Source organism: Prionailurus bengalensis, chromosome D1, assembly GCF_016509475.1.
Source record: "Prionailurus bengalensis isolate Pbe53 chromosome D1, Fcat_Pben_1.1_paternal_pri, whole genome shotgun sequence".
In the NCBI taxonomy this organism is placed as follows: Eukaryota; Metazoa; Chordata; class Mammalia; order Carnivora; family Felidae; genus Prionailurus; species Prionailurus bengalensis.
The window spans coordinates 21,879,577-21,901,814 of NC_057346.1; the positions used below are offsets into that span (position 1 = coordinate 21,879,577).

The following is a 22,238-nucleotide window of genomic DNA, read 5'->3' on the forward strand; positions in this document are numbered from 1 at the left end:
AGTTTGGATTAGGCACTGGTTGCAGAAAGATTTGGGACTAGAAACAAGGGACAGAAATAGAATGGTGGCAGTCCTACTGCGACTGGGAAGCATTAACAAGACCCCACAACTCTCAAACATCTCTCTGCTAGGTAACTTGGGCTTTTCAAGATGTGGGGGAAAGTTCCATTTCAGCGCCTTATGTAGGCAATGGAAATTCCTTGTGAAATGAATAATGAAAGAAGACAGAACCAACTTTGTATACGTACATATGCTAATAAAGGTTGTTAAAGTTAGCTGTGGGAAGAAACAATTATAAATTAATTTCAAAGACGAGATATTGGTTTGGATGAATCTGGATATTTGCCTTGATCAACAGTATCTCAGTAAAAAGTAGGATTTTTTGTTTGTTTTTTGTTTTTTGTTTTTGAGCCTAGATTCCTGGTATGAGTCAAGAGGATATGACATTCCATAAGTGTTATAGATGTGAACATAATTTCATTTTTTGGTGGTCATTAATGGCCTATAACCAGGGCACAACCTTCCAGGTAAACATTTAACTTTGGAGCATTAATAGAAGATGATTCATTAACTTCTAAAATCATTCTTCCCTCATATGAACACTGGCTCATTAGGTTTGTAGCTTCTAAATCCATATGCTCAGACATAGGTATAATAAATTCACATATATTATTTTCACTGTGTGACGGTTTACATAAGGCCTTCCTAGTACAAACGGGGTTGTTAATTTTGCATCTCAAATTAGTTTCTGCTAACCCAACAACTAAAGCAAATTCCTTTGTGAAAAAAAGTTTCCAAGCATGACCTGGTAATTGTTTTAATGGATTTTCAATGAAGGGTGAAGTGCCATGCTATGTGCCCTGAAGGCATTCCATAAATATGTTTTGAGTGACTTTGTTAACCCACAAAGAAAAAAAACCCAAATATGTACCATTTAAATCATATTTTTTTTCTTATGGTCTCTGTCTTTACCACTCATATCCATCAACATTGAAAGTGAACAAGGGGCTGCTGCAATGGCAGAGAATTGATCAATGAAGTACTCTGGGCTGGGAAGCTTTGCTTAGTCTGAGATGGTCAGTGTGTACCTGGGATCTTCCCACTCCCAAATGAGGGAGGAAGCCTAAAGTTGATCAACTAAGAGAAGTAATGTCCCCTGCAGGCTAACAGGATAATATCCCATCTATGTTAGAGAGCCTGATACTGGTATATACAATTTCCTGGTCCCCCCCCCCCCTTTTTTTTAAGTTTGTTTGTTTATTTATTTATTTATTTATTTATTTATTTATTTATTTATTTATTTATTGATAGAGAGGAGAGAGAGTGAGTGAGTGGTACAGGAGTAGAGAGAAGGGAGAGAGAGAGAATCCCAAGCAGGCTCCGTCCCTGCTGCTGGTGCAGAGCCCAATGCAGGGCTCTATCCCATGAACCATGAGATCATGTCCTGAGCCAAAGTCAGATGCTTAACCAACTGAGCCACCCAGGCAACCCTACAATTTCCTGTTTTCTATGTAAGGAATAGATCTGTTCTGACCTTGACATTGTGGTGGATACTACTGTATTTTCAGTGTTTGTTGGTACACCTGAAATGAGAAAGGTGTATAAAACAGAAATCTTCACCTTCCCTTCTCTCAAAACTTTCATTGAGCCCTCCTGTAAGAGATATATACATATGTTTGTGCTGTACGTGTGTAACTCTTGCTTACTTATTGGAGGATTTAGGTTTTGTTGACTGTTGAGTATCATCTGAGGGCATGATCATTTGAGACCATCCACATGTCCCTTAGATTGCCAACTGGAATTTAGTAAGAAAACCCCTGAGCAGATTCTAGAGTTAGAATAAAGCTTTAATTTTATGTTCAAAAAAAGTTCAGTATGAACAACAGAACAAAGAACTTTCGGATGAAAGGAAATAAAGGGGTGCCTCCCTGACAATGGGCAGGAGAAAGAGGCCAAACAATGTGCCTATAAAGTGGTTTAGAGTTGCCATATGTCTTTAAGGCATCAGAAACCTCTGGTTTGAAGTGACATTCTTTGTATTTTTCTTAGTTAAATAACCCATTTTCTTAAATCTGCAAAGAGGGTGTACCTCTTTTCCAGTAGGAAAAACTAGAACATTCCATTGCTCCCTTTCTCACTGATGAGGAAGCTCAGGGAATCACTCAAGTACCTTGGCAGCAGTTACTAAGGTATTTACAAGCAATTGGTCTCCCTGCCTCAATTCCCAAGTCTTCTAATTAGAGAACAGCCCTTTTGTCCTGGCTCTGATTTAAAAAAAGTAGAGCTTAGGCTGGGCTTCAAATGTAGGGTTCTTCTCATTCATGAGGCATGGTCTGCCACCTGGTGGTAAGAAATAAAATGCCACTTGCTTTTTTCATCCTCTCTCTCTCCCTCCTTCCTTACCTCCCTCCCTTTCTTTAAATGTATTTATTTTGAGAGAGTGGAGAGAGAATCCCAAGCAGGCTCTCATAGTCAGTGCATAACCCAGTGTGGGGCTTGAACTCATGAACCATAAGATCATGACCTGAACCAAAGTGTGACGCTTAACTGACAGAGCCACCTAGCCACCTCACCCTTAATTCAATTTTTGCAAACCCATCCTTAAGCCTCTGACTTAAGACTTGCTTGCTTGCCACCTGACAAAGGCTCCTAACTGGTGATAAAGATACTGACACCTCAAAGAGAATTTTCCAGCAAATATCTGGAATTCAACCATCTTAAATCACCTTTAAAGTGTTTTAGAACAGCTGGGAGAAGCAAAGGTGAGAAGGAGGGGACTTGTAAGTGTTAGGGCTCTCGTATAGAGAAGAAAAAAACAATTATACACATTCACTGATTCATTGCTGAATAGCAAAAACCTATGCTAACCATTTTGCAAAGGTATATGACAACACCCCTCTTCCTTTAGTGACAAAGAGATGAGTGGATGAACCAATTAGGTTGGGAAAATTAGGGTAATTCTTGCTGCCATTTGTAAGGCTGAGGAAAGTGTAGAATCATTAGAGTCCATTAGGGGGAGTGCTAAGTCTCCAGGAAAGTATCATACCCTGGGCTAATTCAGAACTATGCCCACAATTCCTTGGGGATTTAGTCTATGTTTCCCTCACAGAGAGAGAAGATACCCCAGTACCCTTGAGAGCCTGAACTGCCAATAACCATTTCCAATACCACACATACAGTACTACAGTCCTTTCCTTATTCACCAGTCCCTATTTTTCCTTTCTGCCTAGGCTGGTCTCAAAGTATGGTCGCAGGCATCAGCAGGGTCATCACCTGGGAAACTTTTAAAAATGCAGATTCTCACACCCTACCACAGACTGACTGAATCAGAACTGGAAGCATTTTAAGATTTCCAAGTAATTTCGATGCAAGTTAAAGTCTGAGAACCACTGGTCTAGTAACCCATTGGGCATGGACCAGCAAGACTTGTGAGAGTGGAAGGGAAGAGAAAGAGCAATGGATCCTACAAGCCAGTACAGTTAGCCCCACAGTGTTCGAGGAAGCAGAGGAACACCTGCAAAGAGGGATGACAGAGTTGCAGAGGCTTTTGGCAACTCTGTTGTGGACACTAACCCCAAATTCACTCTACGTCAGCTTGGCTATGGTACCATGATCTTCACACTAGAAACACAGACTCAGTCTTCAATTCATGCTACTCTAGAGAGGGAGCCGTCCAGGGCAGGTAAGATAAGCCACTGGTACCCACGCTCAGCTCCAACTCTCTCCACTTTCTTCCCATTGGACCTCCCTGGCAGTGTGGTGTAGTGATAAGCACCCCCCCCCCCGCCCCATGTACACTAGTGTTCAGGATGCCTGGATTTAACAGTAACCCACCAAACCTCTGGTGGCATTCTGGACCCTGCTCCCTCCTCTGTTGAATGGGGAGAATACTACTTACTAAAGAAAATGCTATTTAAATGTACAGTATTGCTGTATATAGAATACTCAGGACAGGCATTATTCCTTTTTTTTTTTTCCATCCTTTCCCACTCTCCTCTCCCCACCCTCATCCTGTCTGCCTGAGCCTCCCTACCTGGCATTTCTAGCACAAAATGGGCACTTGATTTAAAGAAGAGTGGAAAGAACAACGTTAGCATGCTTCTGCTATTTTCCTCTAGCTGCTGCCCAGAAGTGCCAGCGCCGCAGACTTTGTCAGTCTCTTCTGAAAACACACACACACAAAACCCCAAAAACCACAAAACACCTTTTTTAAGCCGAAAAATAATAAACTTATTCAGGTATCTGTCTGACCTCCATTCCTCCTCCCCCCCCAACGTGGGCACACAAAGAGCAGAAGCGAGGGTGTGAGTCGAGGAGGCAGGCTCCGGCTGTCCAAAGTCCCGGTCAACCTCGGCCCGGAGTGCGTCTAACTCAGCTGCAGACTCGAAGATGGGGCCTGGGAGGGGCACAGAGCCCTCCCCGCCCCCCACCTCCCCGGGTTGGGTGACTGTCAGGCCGCATCTGCTCCAAATTTATAGCTGCTCCTCCGGCCGCTGCCGTCCTCTCCACGGCCTCTTTACCAAGTGCAGCCCCAGCTGAGACCCCTCCCGCGGGGAGGGAGAGGACACACCCGCGTCGGCCCCGGGCTGGGGGCGGGGAGCAGGTGTGAAGCGGGGGTCGCAGCCGCGCGCGCGGTCACCCTCCATCGCACCGCGGAGACCCGCCTTCACCCTAACGTGTACACAATGGCGCGGGACCAGGAGCTCATTACCGGGACCCGCAGAGGAGCGGATGATGAAAGAGTTGGGAGCAAGGGAGGGCCGGCCTCCTGACCATTGCTCGCAGACCCCTGGGCCGAAGCGCGCGACAGTGGAGGGACGAGGCCTGCACAGAGGACACCGGTTCGGTAGCGGCCCGGAACCGACCCTTGCCAAACCCCTACCGTCGGTGCCAAGCTGGGCTCCCAGGGCCGGGCGGGAGAGGATGAGCCGAGGAACAATAGAGGCCTTCGGGCTGGGGAGGGCCGGGACGCGCCCTGGGATCGCGCTCCCTGTGGGCGTCCCTCCCCGCCCCCGCTCCCGCCCCCGCCGCTCCCCAGCCCCGGGGTCTGCTGATTGCCTATTGTCTGTCTCCCGTCCGCGCCCGCCTGGCGTCCCGGGCCCCGCCGCTACCCCCAGCCTTCAGATCGCGTAATTCATTCTCCCAGCCCGCCTCTTCGGCTCTAAATGAGCAGCTAGCAGCGCAGACACGTGCCGGGGGAAGGGTCGTCCACTGCGGAGGGAGAAGTAGGGGTGGAGGGAGGAGGGGATGCAACCAGAAGAGGCTGCACAGAAAAAGCACTAAGCCCGGGTCCAACACAGTCCCCCCCAGGAGCCAGCGGATAAGGGGACTTTCACTCGCTCCCCGCCCCCACCCCAAATGCTCTGTCGCCCCATACTGACAACGCTCTTCTCTAACCTGAACTGCCTCGGGGGAGATTCCTGTCTTTCATTATTTTATTTTTTTTCTGGGCAGTGGATGCCTTTGTCTGGGTTCTGGAACGCAGAGGTAAACGGTGGGAGGTCCAGCCGGATGTTGTGTGTACCTTTAAGGTTGAGAAAGAGTGGGATATGGGAAGGGCGCAGGCAGGGATTTTAAGGAAGGGTGCTAGGTTGTGACAGCTCTTAACTTGCAGTTCCAAGTCTCCCTAATCCCTGTGTCTTCTGTCCCAGGGAACTCTTCCTAGTGTTCATGGCTTTGTTGATGCTCCTCTCTGCCACACCATTTCCTGTTCCCTGGGAGATGGGCACCTCTGAGAAAGAAGCTGAAAAGGGACCAGGAAGAGGTTTGGGATGATGAGGTCTAGTAATAAAGGTTCTCACCACTGATGGTTTGGTTCACAGGCAATTTAGAGTTGAATGGAACCACAACCTGGTGCCCATGAGCCAAACTGAGGCAACAGATACATTTTGGCCCATAAAGTATTTTTAAAACATTCTACTATGGATAAGAGCATATTGTGGATAATAAAAATACCCCAAATTAGAGAGAATAATAGAATGAAGCCCTGTATATCCATCACCAAGCCTCAGCACTTATCCATTGAAAGGCAACCTCCATCATCTATACCCCCACACTCCCCTTGTGATTTGAAAGCAAATCTTGGAAATCCTATTTCTTCTGTAAATATTTCAATGTAGTTCTAAAAAGTAAGGACTCATTACATAATGTAATGACAACACCATTATCAACCTAAAATATATCATCATCTATAACCAATGTTCAAACTTCCCCAATTGTCTCAATTATTTTTCTTCATTGGTATTGTCGTTCAAATTAGAATCCAAATGAGTCTGTACTGTGCAATGACTCTTTGAACCTGATGTTCTCCATGTAATCTCTCTCTTTTTCCCTTGCAATTTATTTGTTGAAAAACTGAGTCATTTGTTCTGTAGAATTTCCCACAGTCTGGATTTTGTGAGAATGTATCCCCATGGTGTCATTTAACATGTTCTTCTGCCCCTATATTTTCTGTAAATTGGTTGCCAGATATAGAAGCCCAATCAATTAATGTCTGGGTTTGTTGTTGTTGTTGTTGTTGTTGTTGTTGTTGTTGTTGTTGCAGGAATACTTCATAGGCAATATCGTTTGTCCCAAGAGTAATGGCTGCTTGTCTGTTTTGTTGTTGTGTTGTTATATTAGCATCCAGCAATGATTATTGCCCAGACCCATTATTTCATTAAGGATTGCCAAATTGTGACATTCTAATTCTGTGATTCCATCTTCATTTATTAGCTGGAATACTTCTGTAAAGAAAACCTGTCATCAGGGTGCCTGGGTGGCTCAGTTGGTTAAGTGTCTGACTTTCAGCTCAGGTCATGATCTCATAGTTCATGAGTTCGAGCCCCGCATCGGGCTCTGTGCTGACAGCTCAGAGCCTAGAGTCTGCTTTAGATTCTGTGTCTCCCTCTCTCTGTTCCTCCCCTGCTATGCTCTTGTCTCGCTCTCAAAAATTGATGAATAAGCATTAAGGAAAAAAAAGCAAAAAGAAAACCTGTCATAGACTATTTGTTTATCCTGAGATACATTCTGAATAGGAAAGGTAGGATAAATGCTTGATTCTCTCTTCACTCATTTCACAAAATAATAAGTTGATTACTTAGCATCATCTAAAGGTGAGCAGTGATTTAAATATATAAATATAAATATAAATGTAATTATATATATGTATATATATGTATGTATGTATGTATGTATGTATGTATGTATGTATATAAAATTATGGGGGCACCTCAGTGGCTCAGGCAGTTAAGCCTCCAACTCTGGATTTTGGTTCAGGTCGTGATCTCATGGGGTTCCTGAGATCAAGCCCTGTCCCCCCAGCTTTGGCTCAGTGTGTTGACAGCAGGGAGCTGCTTGGGATTCTCTCTGTCTCCCTCTCTCTCTGTCCCTCCTCTGTTCGCATTCTCTCAAAATAAATAAATAAACCTAAAAATATATCTTTACAAATTCATGGACTTCAATATATTTGATATGTTTCAAACCAAGTATGTTTTAATTGCATGGGTATTTTTAAATTAGGAGATACCATATTAAAAACACTGAGCTCTAGCACCTGGCTGGCTTCATTGTAGAGCATGGGAGTTTTGATCTTAGGATTGTGAGTTCAAGCCCCATGTTGGGTGTAGAGATTACTTTTAACAATTTTTTTTAATCTTAAAAAAAATACTGAGCTCTGGCTTTTCCTGTAGATCATCTGGAATCCTGAGCCTCTTTCCAGCATGGCTGGAGTAGTCTGTGGTTGAAGGGCACTGCCCTCTTAGTGGGCACCTATTCTCACCCTGGTCTGCTTAGATCTTTTCTTTTATCTTCCTGGACCCTACAGGTGTGAGTTTGTAAGCCCGATCCAATCCGTGTTTCATCTTATGGACAAGAAAGCCGATGAGGTAATTTACTTACCTAGGACTGGAAGATAAATCTCCTGGTTGCCTCCCACGAGGGCAGAAGTAGCTGGAGTCAGCCTTCCCTCTAATTTGAGTTGAGTCAGACACCTTGGAATATCTCAACATAATCTTCCTCCCAATTCCCACAACCACCCTTTACAGAGGAAACTTGGGAATATTTGAAACCCCCCTCTTCTTTCTCCTCCCACACCATGTCAGTCACCTAACTTGTTAATTGGCCTCCCTGCCTCCATTCCTGTCCTCCTCCAAATCCTCTTCCTCGCTGGAAAAGAGGTTTTTCGAGAACATTAGTCTAATCATGTCACTGTCTGGCTTTAAAATCCGTCTGTAACTCCTCCGTTGCCTTTAGGTTAGATCTAAGTCAACTTCCTTTGCAAAGCACACAAAGCCCCTCATCACCTGGGTGCTGTCCCCTGGTCAGGACCCTGTGCTCCAACCAGGTCAAATTACCCACAGGGCTTTGCACACACAGTGCTGCCTGTATTTTGTCCTCTGTATTTGCTATTTGCACTACTCTGGCACCAGCTAACTCCCACTTAGACTTTTCGTCCCACTTCCAGCTGTGATCCTCTCAGGAAAACCCTTTTTTTTTTTTTTTTTGGCGTGCCCTGGCTGCATTCCAGGTCCTGCTCTGCACTTCTGTAGCATCCTGTGCTTTCTTTTAAGAACATCAGCTTGCCATGGTGGGTTTTTGTTTTTGCTGCTGCGTTTTCAAGTTGTGTTGGATTTTTTCCCATTTGTCTCCCTCCTGGATGGTGTGGGAACTCCCTGAAGCCTAACCAGCCACTGTGTCTGTGTCTCCAGCACCTGAAACCACAGCACACCGCAGGCGGGGCAGCGAGGGTTTGATGAGTAAATGAAATTAGACTAAAGAGTTGAAGGTTTGAGGACTTTTTTGGACAGAAGTTCTCCCTTCCCTTGTAGGAAGGGGACTTGATGTAAATGACAACTCTATAGTACTCCTTCGACAGATGCCCAGTAGAAGCTAGCGCTGCCTGGGGCTGATGGAGCTTCCTGGGAACCGAGCCCGGTGTCTGCTGCCCTGGCTGGGTCACGACCCAGGACCTGCTTGGGCTTGGCCATCCGCGGGCTGGTGTGTGCACGCGAACGTGCGGGCGGATCGGTGTGTGTGCACGCGCCCAGACCGGGTGTCTGTGTGTGTGTGTGTGTGTGTGTGTGTGTGTGTGTGTGCGCGCGTCGGTCCGTCCGCGCGAGCACCTCGCCCACCCCGCCTCCTCCCGCTGGGAGGATAATTAAAGCGCCAAACGGCGGAGCTGGCCGGCAGTGTTCCCGGGGGCGCATTTCATCGGGGCTGATTAATGAGGCCGGGGAGTTAATGAGGAGAAAGCTAAACGGAGGGAGCTGAGCAGCGGAAGCCATCTCCGAGGCCCCGGAGGGGGCCCTCCGAAGGCATCTCCCGCCCTCTCTTTTCAGGAGAGGCTTAGCGCAAGCCACATGGTGCCCCTGGCTCCATTCACCGCCTCCGGCCGGGAGAGGAGGGGTCGCTGCCGGCGCACGCTGGCCACAGTGGGGGACTCGCTTCTCCTTCCTCCGCGTGTGCCTAACCTGGCTAAACAGAAAAAGAACCTGCCCTTGCCAACCACAACACAACAAAGGACCCCAGAAGATCGACCGCCCCTTTCTTTTCACCTTGAGGAACGTTTGGGTAGGAGTCCCAGACCACCTGCAGATTCCATTCCCACCTGGAATTAAAAATCAGCTCTGTCGTTATCAACTGAGTAACTTTAAACAAATTCCTGGTAATCTGAGCCTCAGTCTCTGCATCTGTAAAATTGGGTCATACTCCTTATTACCCCCTTCAAACTGGCTAACCCTGATTGAGAACCTAGTATATGCCAGACCCTAAGCGGGTGGCATGTGTAATCTCTTTTAAAAATTTTTTCTAATGTTTATTTATTACTGAGAGACAGAGAGACACAGAGCGTGAGCAGGGGAGGCGTAGAGAGAAGGGGAGACACAGAATCTTAAGCAGGCTTCAGGCTCTGAGCTGTCAGCATAGAGCCTGAAGCAGGGCTGGGACATCACAAACTGTGACATCATGACCTGAGCCGAAATCTTGGTTGCCCAACCAACTGAGCCACCCAGGTGCCCCTGTAATCTCTTTTATTGTCCCCAGCAACTCTAGGAAGTAGGCTGTTGTTATCATCTGTATTCCATAGATAAGGACATTGAGGCAGGGAATGGGACATAACCTACCTGAGGTCACCTAGCTACCTGCTTGGGATGACCCAGCTACGAAGGCCTGGGTAGTAAACCCACAGTGGGACTCTAGAACCTGTGTCCTTAAGCATTAAGCGACAGTGCTAGGTCATGAGGTGGTTACAAGAATCTAATCATATAACACACGAAAAGGACTTTGTGAACTGTAAAATGCTAAGCAAACCTGAGAAGAAGCCACCATTATTTTTTTTTAATTTTTTTTAACGTTTATTTATTTTTGAGACAGAGAGAGACAAAGCATGAACGGGGGAGGGTCACAGAGAGAGGGAGACACAGAATCTGAAACAGGCTCCAGGCTCTGAGCTGTCAGCACAGAGCCCGACGCGGGGCTTGAACCCACAGACCGCGAGATCATGACCTGAGCCGAAGTCAGACGCTTAACCGACTGAGCCACCCAGGCGCCCCAAGAAGCCACCATTATTAATATTGACAATACTTTCTTTCATTCTTGGGGCACCCGGGTGGCTCAGTTGCCTTCTACTTGGGCTCAGGTCATGATCTTGCAGTTCACCAGTTCGATCCCTGGATGGGGCTCTGTGGTGACAGCTCAGAGCCTGGAGCCTACTTCCCGTTCTGTGTGTGTGTGTCTCTCTTTGCCCCTCCGCACACACCCCCTCTCAAAAATAAACAAACATTAAAAATAATTAAAAATAATAAATAGCTGTTCTTTCATTCCCAGTTTTGAACCTGGGGTAGAGAGGAGGCAATGAGGGATGGAGATCCTGAACAGAGAGGACAGGCAGTGTGATGGCCTCTCCATCGGTCTGTGGCCTTGTGTCCTAACCATGCTGATAGAGAAGAACAGAAAATGGCCTCTGCATGAGCCCCCTGTACCTACCCCTCCGGACGCATACTTCTATGGTCAGACTACAGACACCCCAAGTGTCCTCTGTGCCCCCACAAGTGGCATACGAGCAGTAGCCAGTAGCCTCAGTTTTAAAGGCTGGAGCGTGGCACAATGAGGTTGGGCTCAGAAGAACCATGTTACAGTATGTATGACTTTGCCATGGACCATCCGTGTGAAGCTGAGTGAGTTGCTTGAGGACGCCGAGCCTGCCAGTTGGGAATGATAACGGCCATATACCTATTTCATGGGACTGATGTAAAAGGACAGGCGTGAAGCTTTCCATTTAAAAGCCTTTGTAACTTGATGTGCTCTGTATCTGGAAATGGCTGGAAGGAGAGTCCAGGTCACTTCCCCCTGGGGTGTGCCAGGCGGGTCTAGCAATGGGCAACAGCGCCTGAGCTCCCTGATGAACACACCTCCCTTACCCCAGTAATCTGACTTTGGGATCTGCAACTCCATATTGATTGCTTCCAGTCAAGAGTGATGTGAGACCGGAAGCCAACCAGCTCCAACAAAGTCTTGGTGAGCTTGAAATGAGCCAGTTTCCTCTGGATGAGTTTCTTCTGCTGAATCACGGAAATGGAGGCTGCCCAGGCCAACGAAAACCAAATCTGTCTGCCCTGTCTTGTCAGACACCTCCGCCTTCCCCACCAACTGGACACTGAAGCCCCCAGCCCTCGCTAATGTTCCACACCACCCCCCTCACTGTGGGAGCTGGCCAGCACTGGCAAAAGGGGAGCATCAGTAATTTTCTCCAAAGGAGCTTGTGCCTAGAGAAACCAATATTTAACATCCCCATTTACATTGAAAGCGTGATTCTGATTATGAGATGGTAATGAGGGGATTAGCCAGAGAGAGCCCCCCTGCCTGCCGCCCCCTCCCATTCTTCTCTCCTTCACCCTGCTCCTTGGGCTTACTCCTGGAGGAGGAGGTGTGGGGGGAGGGTGCGGGCACTCCCACTGGGAGAGCATCAGAGATGCCAGAGCAGGGCAGGGGTCCTCCAAGACCCCATCTGAAGACCCCTTATTCATGTCTGGAATCAATTAGCCTTAGAAGAGGTGATGGGTGAGATGTGAGACACCTGACTCTGAGGGCCCTTCCTTTCATTCTTTTCCCTAGACTCTGCTGAGACCCTCTACTCTCTGGTTCTGTTCCATATTTCAGATGGGGGAACTTCTTAGGTCACGCTTTCCCTCGAGGTAGAGGAGTGAAGTACAAAAGTCTGTTGGGAGAACTTTTGCTTGGTTCCTGGCTTCTCTGACTTCATCCCAAACCCAGCCTCCTCCCCTAAATCGCCTGCCTCTCTGGACCGGCATCCTTGTTGTCCTTGTCCCAGACCCTGCCTTTTAACCAGGCAGCAGTTTATCTCTGGCTCTTCTTGTGGGGTGAGGGGTGGGGGAAGGAGAGAACCCAAGGGGGTCACCCATCCTGAGGCCCCGTTTGTTGGTGCACAATTGCGCTCAGACAGGATAATTCAGTGTGTGATTGTGGTCACGCCCCCCCTTTTGTGCCCCTTTCAGAGCCAATCTCCCAGGCCCAGATGGGTTAATCCATAATGCAGACGAGCAAGTAATTGGCTGTCAGCCCAGCCCCCTGCACCCCCTCCCCTATTAGTGCCACTGCCCTAATGAAGCCCAGCTTGGAGAGCCCCCTTCTCAATGAGGCGCCAGCCCCAACCCAGCCAGGCACACATGTGTCTCCGCTCCTCTGCCTGAAGCCTGGCTCCCTTTAGGGACCCCCAGCCCAGCCTCCCCGGGGTGACCCAGCTGCCAGGGCTGCAGCGGCCCCGGGGGGAGGCTGTGATGGATGGGAGGGAGTTAGTTAATAGAGCCCAAAACACATGGGCCCTGTCCCCACACCGACCCTCCCCCCTCACACACACACTTTTACAGCTTCCTCTGACAGCAGCCCTAGCCTTTTGAAATAGTCCCATAGAATATTTCCTCACTCCCCTCTCCAACCTAAGCTGTGCCAAAATAGGGCCCAAAAGGGGGTCATGAAGCTGCTTCTTTGGACACTGGCCCAAGTCATTGCTGTTCACACTATCCCCAACCTCTGCCAATCTAGGTCTTCTTGTGGGTTTTGGGCAGAGATGGCTCATGGCAATGTTAAAAAGGGGAACTTGGCCCTCAGTCTCCAGTGTCTCAACTGTTACTAAAATCATAACGAGAGACTTCTTTTCCTCTGATTCTTGGATTCCATCTCTGTTCCTTGATCCCATTTCTCTTCCGAACCACTTCCTGACCAATACTTCAGCTAGAGACAAAGCTAGGTCTGTAGCAGATATCCACAGACAAGAGCTGTTCTCTTTGTTGGAGCTGCCTCATCATGGACTAGGCTTCCCTGCCAGCCTTTAAGCTCCCTGTCTCTGGAAGGATTCAAGCCAAGGCTGGATAAGGTCTGTTTGAAATGTCATAGAGGGAGGTTTGGGGAGGATATTTGCAAAGGGACCTACCACTCTTGGATTCCTTGCATTTATGTCCTATTCCCTCATCTCTGTTCGCTCCTTTCCCCCATGAAGAGAGTGGTGGCTTTGCTGGGCCTTTTTCCAAACCAGTGGAGGAAAGTTGAGATTGGCTGCTGCCTGGGTTGGGCTGCTCCTACATTCATGCCCACTGAAGCAGGGGCTTTATGTCCTGAGGAGAGTCCTGGACCCATAACCTCCCTGTCTTCCTTCCTCTACTTAACACTTTAAAAATGATAATTTTAGGGGCACCTGGGTAGCTCAGTCAGTAGGCGTCCGAATTTGGCTCAGGTCACGATCTCATGGCTTGTGGGTTCGAGCCCCACATAGGACTCTGTGCTGACAACTCAGAGCCTGGAGCCTACTTCAGATTCTGTGTCTCCTTCTCTCTGCCCCTCCCCTGCTTGCGTTCTGTCTCTCTTTCCTTCAAAAATAAATAAACATTGTTTTTTAAAAATGATACTTTTATATTGTCCACTATTAATTAACAAAATATTGTTAAATGGAGAAAAGATGGAAACATTGTAGATATTCCCTCATACCTAACCAAATATTGCTTATATTTCAGTTTATTTTTCTTTCTATTTTTAAAAATGTTTATTTATTTATTTTGGGGGGGAGAGAGAGAGAGAGAACAAGCACAAGTGGGGGAGGGGCAGAGAGAGGGAGACACAGAATCTGAAGCAGGCTCCAGGCTCCAAAGCCGTCAGCACAGAGTCTGACACGGGGTCCAAACCCATGAACCACGAGTCCATGACCTGAACTGAAGTCAGGATGCTCAACTGATTGAGCCACCCAGGCACCTCTCTTTCCATTTTTATATGCATATAGGAAATCATTCAGCACAATGAAAATATTTGCTAAATGTCTTCTGTGGGTCAAGCAGAGTGCTTGTAATTTTTCTACTCCTATCATAACTCCAGATCTGTCCCTATATTTCCTTCTCCTCTTCTTATGCCAGGGTTATCTTCTCATCGTGGAATATTTGAGAATTCTCACATTGAGAGAGAGGGGTCTCAGAGCCTATCAAGGCTGGACCCAGTGAGGAGCTCCAAAGTCTCAGTGGGCAATCCCTTTATGATTAAGATCATGGAGAGGAAAGTAAGGCACCCATACTGATAAGTGCAGGGCTCAGGGGTGGAGGCAGGTGACCCTGAGAAAAGTCTAGCCCCATTTCTGATTAGATGAAGGAACAACACTGAGTGGTGAAATATCATTCAGAGGTTGCTTCTAGGAAATGTTGAATATTTATGAGCTATGCAATCAGGACCTAGGAGGTAAGGCTTTAAAAATAAACAGGCAGCAAGATGGGAGTAGAGAAAATGGAAGGGGAGAGGACATGGCAGAGAAGCCATGGGAAAAGAAGAAGGGCACATGAAAGGAAAGGGAAGGAAGGAAGGAAGGAAGGAAAGAAGGAAGGAAGGAAGGAAGGAAGGAAGTGAGGGAGGGAGGAAGGAAGGTTCCCATTACTGGTCAGAATAGTGACTTCTCTGCTGCTCCTAAAATCTAGGTGATTCCCTACTCATCGTGGAGATGAGGAATGAGGTCACAGTGAAGCTGAACTTTCCTTGGTCAGACTGTGCTTCTGTGGGACCCACAGAGATCTTGTCGTCATCTTCATTCCAAGGAACTGAACTCCAGGATATGTCATAAAAAGAAGCCCCTTATGGTATAGAAAACCAAAGATCCATGTAGAACGGTGGATGGAGGGACTCCAGGATAGAGGGCTCTCTGCAAATACAGGAGATAGTTATGGTATTCAAGGTAAATATAAACAAATCTATGAATACACACACAAGCAACAAAGTAACACAGGGAATAAAGACTTAGTAGTGTAAAGTGGAAAACCGTTCACATATATTTAATGCAAAAGCATTTCCTTCTGAATGTAAATCCTTGGAGGCAAGAGAAGTCATCTTTAATTGAAAAATGGGATATCCTCTGTTGGATGTGGAGGAATTGAAGATCTTAATTAGTCTCTTCCTTTGTGAATTTGATACTCATGGAGAGAGAGAGAGAGAAAGAGAGAGAGAGAGAGAGAGAGAGAGAGAGGAACAGGGTCCATTTCTGAGTTCCCTGAAGCTGTAAAAGTGTCAGAGTTACAGAAATGAGCAAATACAAAAAGCAGCAGGATTATAATGGTAGGTACCAGAGACTAGAGCATTTAGGAACAAAAAATAGAATGGAAGGAAAAGATATGAATGTCTTAGTTGATTATACTCAGCAATACGAGTGTGAAGTTATTCTGTTACTAGAATTACACGTAAGCATAGAATGTTGGACGAGGAAGTGGGGGTGTCTTCCTTCTGATATCCTCAGATGCAGGTCTTTTGCAGAGTTGTGATATACTAAGCACACAGCTGTAGCCTTAGCCTGAGTTAAGCCAAGTAACTTTGGGCAACTTAATTAATCACTCTGTGCCTCAATCTCTCCATATGTAAAACGAGTGTAATAACAGTACCCGTTCATAGAGTTTTAGGAGAATTACGTGAATAAAGCACTTAGAACAGCCCTGGTGAGAGTAAGTTTGCAATCAATGTTATCCATTGTGGGGCGCCTGGGTGGCTCAGTCGATTAGTGTCAGACTTCGGCTCGGGTCATGATCCCATAGCTCATGGGTTCAAGCCTTGTGTCAGACTCTGTGCTGACAGCTCAGAGCCTGGAACCTGCTTCAAATTCTGTGTCCCCATCTCTCTCTGCCCCTTCCCTGCTCGTGCTCTGTCTCCCTCTCTCAAAACTAAATAAACATTAAAAAAAATAAATGTTATCTATTGTAATTCATGTTTTCCTTAACATTAAATGAACACTGACTATATGCTACCCATTAAGCGGTGCAAAGATAATAAGATATAGTCCCTATTCTTTAAGGAGAAGTTGGAGCTTATGGGGGAAGATAGACATGTAAGCAAATAATTAAAACATCGTATGTTAAGTTATACAGTAGGGGAATAAACCAAGTGGTCTGGGGAAACACTGTAGTCTATGTGGGAGAGTCAGGGAAGGCTTCATTAACCAGGTGACTAAAGCTGGATTGCCAGGAGAAAAGGAATCCAGCAGGTGGAGATGGAGAGGAAAGGGCATTTCAGGAAGAGGTGATGGGAAACACCACCCTTTACAGAAATAAGGTAGCTTGGTGGTGGGATATAGATGGCCAGGGGGGAGGAGGAATGACAGATAGCATCCAGACTATGGCCATAATGGCGTGCCACGTATATGGGATCTACCCCATAGGAACTGAGGAGCCATTATAATTCTCGAGTGAGCGACATGATCAGTTTTGAACATTAGAGCTAAGTATGTAGCTTGGTACTTGGTAAGTGCTTACTAAATGGGGGTTGAACAACCATAGGACAACTCCCCTAAGCAGCAGTGTGGATAATGGACTCTCACTGGGAGAGTAGATGCAGGGAGTTTGTTTGCAATTGTCAGAATGAAAGATAGTGAGGCCATGGCACTGGAGATGGGCAGGAGGTACAGAACTGATGAAATGGCTCTCAAAAACTCAAGGCAGTGGCATGCTCACCTTGGGTTTCAGGGTTTTTTTTTAAGTTTATTAATTTTGAGAGAGAGAGAGAGAGAGAGAGAGAGAGAGAGAGAGAGAGAGAGAGAATGAATCCCAAGCAGGCTCTTCACTGTCAGTGTGGAATCCCTGACATGGGGCTTGAACTGACAAACCGTGAAATCATGACCTGAGCTGAAATTGAGTCAGATGCTTAATGGACTGACCCACCCAAGCATCCTGGGGTTCAGAGTTAAGGGGGATATGAAGAAGTTAGAAAGAGTTCAAAAGAAAGATCCTGAATTGGGGCGCCTGGGTGGCTCAGTCAGTTGAGCGGACTTTGGCTCAGGTCATGATCTCACGGCTCATGTGGCTTGTGTGGCTTGTGGGTTCGAATCCTGACTCGGGCTCTATGCTGACAGCTCAGAACCTGGAGCCTGCTTTGGGTTCTATGTCTCCCTCTCTCTCCGCCCCTGCCCCACTCACACTCTGTCTTTCTCCCTCAAAATTAAGCAAATGTTAAAAAAATATATATTTAAAAGAAAGATCCTGTATACAATTGAAACACAACAATAATAAACATTGGAATAAACAAACAAGGAGTGTTCAAGATCTACATGATGAAAAATTTTCAAGTTACTAAAAGACATAAAAATGAGGTGACTTTTTTCCTCCGCAGACCTGTACCACTGGTCCTAGAGGGGGATAAACATACTCCTTGCTCTTCATTGTCGAATCTGAACCATTCACCCACCCTCCACCCTAAAAAACTTTCCAAGTTTGACTCTAATGTCATAAGACCTACCCACCATCTCAGGACCACCCACTACCTACTCCTGGGCATACCACCTTGTTGCTTGTGGGGTTTAGCTCCCAGCTTACTGTCCCTCATTAGCTCTTCCCTTGCTCTAATTCTTGATGGTTTTAATAGCCACTTAGATGATCCATCCAGTACCTTTGCAGCTCAGTCTCTTGATCTCTCCTACCACAATCTTGTTGTCTGCTCTACCCTAGCCATTAATTCCTGTGGTCATACCCTGGTGGACCTTGTCATAACCAATAAACTTAATTAGCCATAATCTTAATTTCAAGCATTCTCATTTTTAATAATTTTAGAATAATCTTAATTAGCCATAATCTTAATTTCAAGCATTCTCATTTTTAATCAGCATCTCCTATTTTTTCCTGTTCACTTCTTCTGATATTCCAATTCCCACAAACCTTAGACCCCATCAACATAATCCTTTGATCAATGTTTCCCATTGATTTCAACTCCTTTTCACTATCACTTTTTTGGTTTATCAACTCATGGCTCTACTTCACTTTTTTAAAATTTTATTTTAGGGAGAGAGTGTGCACACACGTGCAAGCAGGGAAGAAGGGCAGGAGGAGAGAGAGAGAGAGAGAGAGAGAGAGAAGAGAGAGAGAGAGAATCTTAAACAGGCTCCAAACTCAGCATGGGGCCTTGATTCAGGACTTGATCCCATGACCCTGGGATCATGACCTGAGCTGATATCAAGAGTCAGACCCTCAACTGACTGAGCCACCCAGGCACCCCTCTATTTCCCTTTTTCCTCAGCATAAATTCCCATCATCAATCATCATGATTGGTTTCTTGCATACATTCTCAACTTCCCCCATGACTCTCATTTCTATAAGCTTGTTTGGCTAACACACAAATTTGGTCAAATCCAACTCTCTACCTCTTCTGTACCTGCACCCAAGCACCTGAATGGACCTGGAAAAAAAAATACAAAATCATGCACAGTTGTCTCACTTTTAATTCATGATTACTAACCTCAAGCAGTCCTCTACTTCTGTCTAGCAATTATATTGTATTTCCTCAGTCGTTAAGTCTTCTGCTTTCCCACACAACTCTCATACAGTCTCATCTCTCCTCAAACTGTCCACACCTCTTTCCCTATCTTCATTCTTAGCTAATAACTTTGCTTCCCATTTCATGGACAATTGAGAAACCATCAGAAGAGAGCTCCCACTGGCTCCAACCACACCTTACTACCTATTTGTATGTGTCCACACACCCTACCCTTTGTCTGTTACTGTGGATGAACAATGTTACTAACTACTTGAACCTGTTTACTTATGGACTAGACTTCATCCTCTCTCCTATTTGAGGACATTGCTCCAGGAGCTCTCCCTCTTTACATCATGGATTTCCTTTCCCTGTTAGGTAATTTCAGTCAAATTTATATCTTTATAAAGATATTTCTTATCCCACTTTTTTCCAGCCATCTCCATATGAATCTTCTCATTTCAGCAAAACGAATTTCTTTCCTTGCATTTACTCTTGAATCCACTCCAATTAGATTTTGTCTCCACGAACCCACCAAAACTGCTTTTCACATGGCCAACAGTGGCATCCACGTTACTAAATCCAGTGGTTAATCTTTGTCTCCATCCTAATTGATCTTACCCCACTTAGTGTTGATCCCTCCTCCGTCCCCTGGGTTCCTCTTTCTTTTTTTTTTTTTAATTTTTAAATGTTTTTATTTATTTTTAAGACAGAGAGAGACAGAGCATGAGCAGGGGAGGGGCAGAGAGAGGGAGACACAGAATCCGAAGCAGGCTGCAGGCTCCAAGCTGTCAGCACAGAGCCCGACGTGGGGCTTGAACTCACGGACTGTGAGATCATGACCTGAGCCGAAGTCGGACGCTTAACCGACTGAGCCACCCAGGCACCCCTGGGTTCCCCTTTCTTAACTTGCGTTCCAGGACATCACATTCTCCCAGATTCCTTCTTAGGTCTCTGGTCCCTTTTTAGTTTTCTTTTCACTTCATCCTCAACTCCCTAAATTCTAAATGTTAGAGTACCCAAAGGCCCAATCCTTGGACTTGTCCATTTTTTTTCTACCTCCTCTAATGATCTCATCTTGTTCTGTGGCTTCATATACTATTTGTATGATGAGGACTCTCAAATTCATATCCCTAGCCTAGACTGTTCCTCTGAACTTCCAGACTAGGTCATCCATCCAACTGCCCATGTGATGACACCACCAAGATTTCGAACACGCATCTCAAACTTAACAGGAAATTAGGTTTCCTGAGATTTCCTGAGAAATTTCCTGAGATTATGCATTGAATCTGAGTTTCCCCAACCTCAGTAAAATCTTGCCAGCTCTAATTTCAAAATACATCCAGAATCTGGCTATTGTTCATCACGACTGGTCCTAATCACCATCATCACTTGACTGTGTTATTGCAAAAGCGTTCTGACTGTTTTGTTTTCCCTTCTCTACCTTTGCCCATCTTCAGTGTATTCCTACCATAGTAGCCAGAGAAATCCTGTTTAAAATAAGCCAGATTTGGGGCGCCTGGGTGGCTCAGTCAGTTAAGCATCCGACTTCAGCTCAGGTCATGATCTCATGGTCCGTGAGTTCGAGCCCCGCGTCAGGCTCTGTGCTGACAGCTCAGAGCCTGGAGCCTGCTTCAGATTCTGTGTCTCCCTCTCTCTCTGACCCTCCCCCGTTTATGCTGTCTCTCTCTGTCTCAAAAATAAATAAAACATTAAAAAAAATTAAAAAAAAAAAAAAAGCCAGATTACGTTACTCCTCTGCTCAAAAGCTTTCCTGAGTGACTTTGGGCAGTTTACTTAAGTAAAATTACGTACTATCCTTTCTTAGGCCCAGTTTCCTAATCTGAAAATTTGAGAGAACAGTACCTACCTCATTAATTTCCTGCGAAAATTGCACAAGAATATGCTTTCAAAATGCTCAGGCCAGATTTCTTGTCTTATCTTTCTCACACTGGTAGCCCCCACATCCAAACATCTGGTGCATAGTAGGTGCCTGGTGAACATCTGCTGGGTGGTTGAAGGAATAGAATCACTCGATAAACATTAGCTATTATTTGCCCCCACAACTTCACTTCTGAGAATTTACCCTACAGATACGCATGCGTGAAAAGATACATGTATGTTTATTTGTCGATTTGCTTATTTATAAAAAGAAGAAACCATCCAAATTTCCATAAATAGGGGACTGATTACAATTGAATGATAAATCATACGATGGAATATTAGGCAGTCATTGAAGTAAAAAAGATGGAGACACATATACTGACATGAAACAATGCCCTAAAAATATTGATAAGTTTAAAATAGCAAGCTGTGAAACAGTACAAATAGTATGATGATAATTGTGCTTTAAAAAAGAGATATATATGCTTTTTAGAAGTCTGGAAAGATACACAAGAAACCTTCAGTAGCTACACCAGGCAAATGGGTCTATAGGATGAAGAATGACTTAAGAGTGGTGGGGACTTTGACCATCCATCTGATACTCTCTTATTCTGCTTGGGTATTTTTGCATGTGCACGTATGTATCATACCTATAATAACAAAACTATTTTTAAAACTAGCAAAATAAGGCCCCTAGGAGAGCATCAGGAACAGTAGAGGGGGGAAAGGGGGAAAGAAAAACAGGAAAAGAAGGCACATCGTGTTGAATAATATCCTCCCAAATAGATATCCACCCAGAACTTCAGAATGTGAGCTTATTTGGAATTAGGATCTTTGGAGAGATAATTAAGAGGAGGTCATGCTGTACTGATGTGGGCTCTAATGCAATGACTGCTGTCCTTATAACACACACACACACATACACACACACACACACACTCACGGAAGAATGCCATATGAAAATGGAAGCAGGGATTGGAGTGATGCTGTAAAAGCCAAGGACTGCCAGCACCCACCAGAGGCTGGAAGAGGCAAGGAAGGATTTCCCCTAAAGCCTTCAGATAGGGCATAGCCCTGCTGACCCACTGGCTTCAGACTTCTAGCCTCCAGAACTGTGAGAGAATAAATTTCTGCTGTGTGAGGCCACTAGTTTGTGGTACTTTGTAACAGCAGGCCTCAGAAATAATATAAGAAGGGGAGTAGGGTGGAGGCAGCCAGGCAGAGAAGGCTAGTGGGCTCTGAGGGCGCAGTTGTGAGGACTAGGCGTTAATCAGATGTAATCACTAAACCAGTATTTACGGAGTGCTTGCTCCATACCAAGTTTTATAAAAGGAACTGAGAAAGCTCTTTCTCCCTCGGTCATTGTTGTTCCGTTTGGACTGAGGTGTGGATATTTCTGCCCAGTTGCCTCCAGATTTCCAGACTTGCTGGAGTGTGTTGCAAAGTGTCTCCCTGCATGCTCCTCCACTGGAGCCCTGGGGGGAAAGGGTACCCTTGGGCAGGGGGCCCTGGCTTATTATCTCAGCAGCTACAGGGGTCGAGCCAACAAACTCTGGCTCCTGCCGGGGGCAGGCTCCTGCTGTCTGCTTTCCAGCCGGGTGTCTGCT

The 22,238-nt window shown here is 45.9% G+C and overlaps 1 long non-coding RNA gene across 2 annotated transcripts in view; it reads left to right on the top strand.

The window, feature by feature from the left end:
- LOC122483106 overlaps window positions 1–13,159 on the top strand; it is a 32,071-nt gene extending 18,912 nt beyond the window's left edge. For both annotated transcript variants that reach the window (XR_006297305.1, XR_006297304.1), the window contains 2 exons: window positions 7,805–7,865; window positions 10,804–13,159. This is a non-coding gene — a long non-coding RNA (uncharacterized LOC122483106). The remainder of the gene's footprint in view (window positions 1–7,804; window positions 7,866–10,803) is intronic.
- Window positions 13,160–22,238: the final 9,079 nt, after the last annotated feature.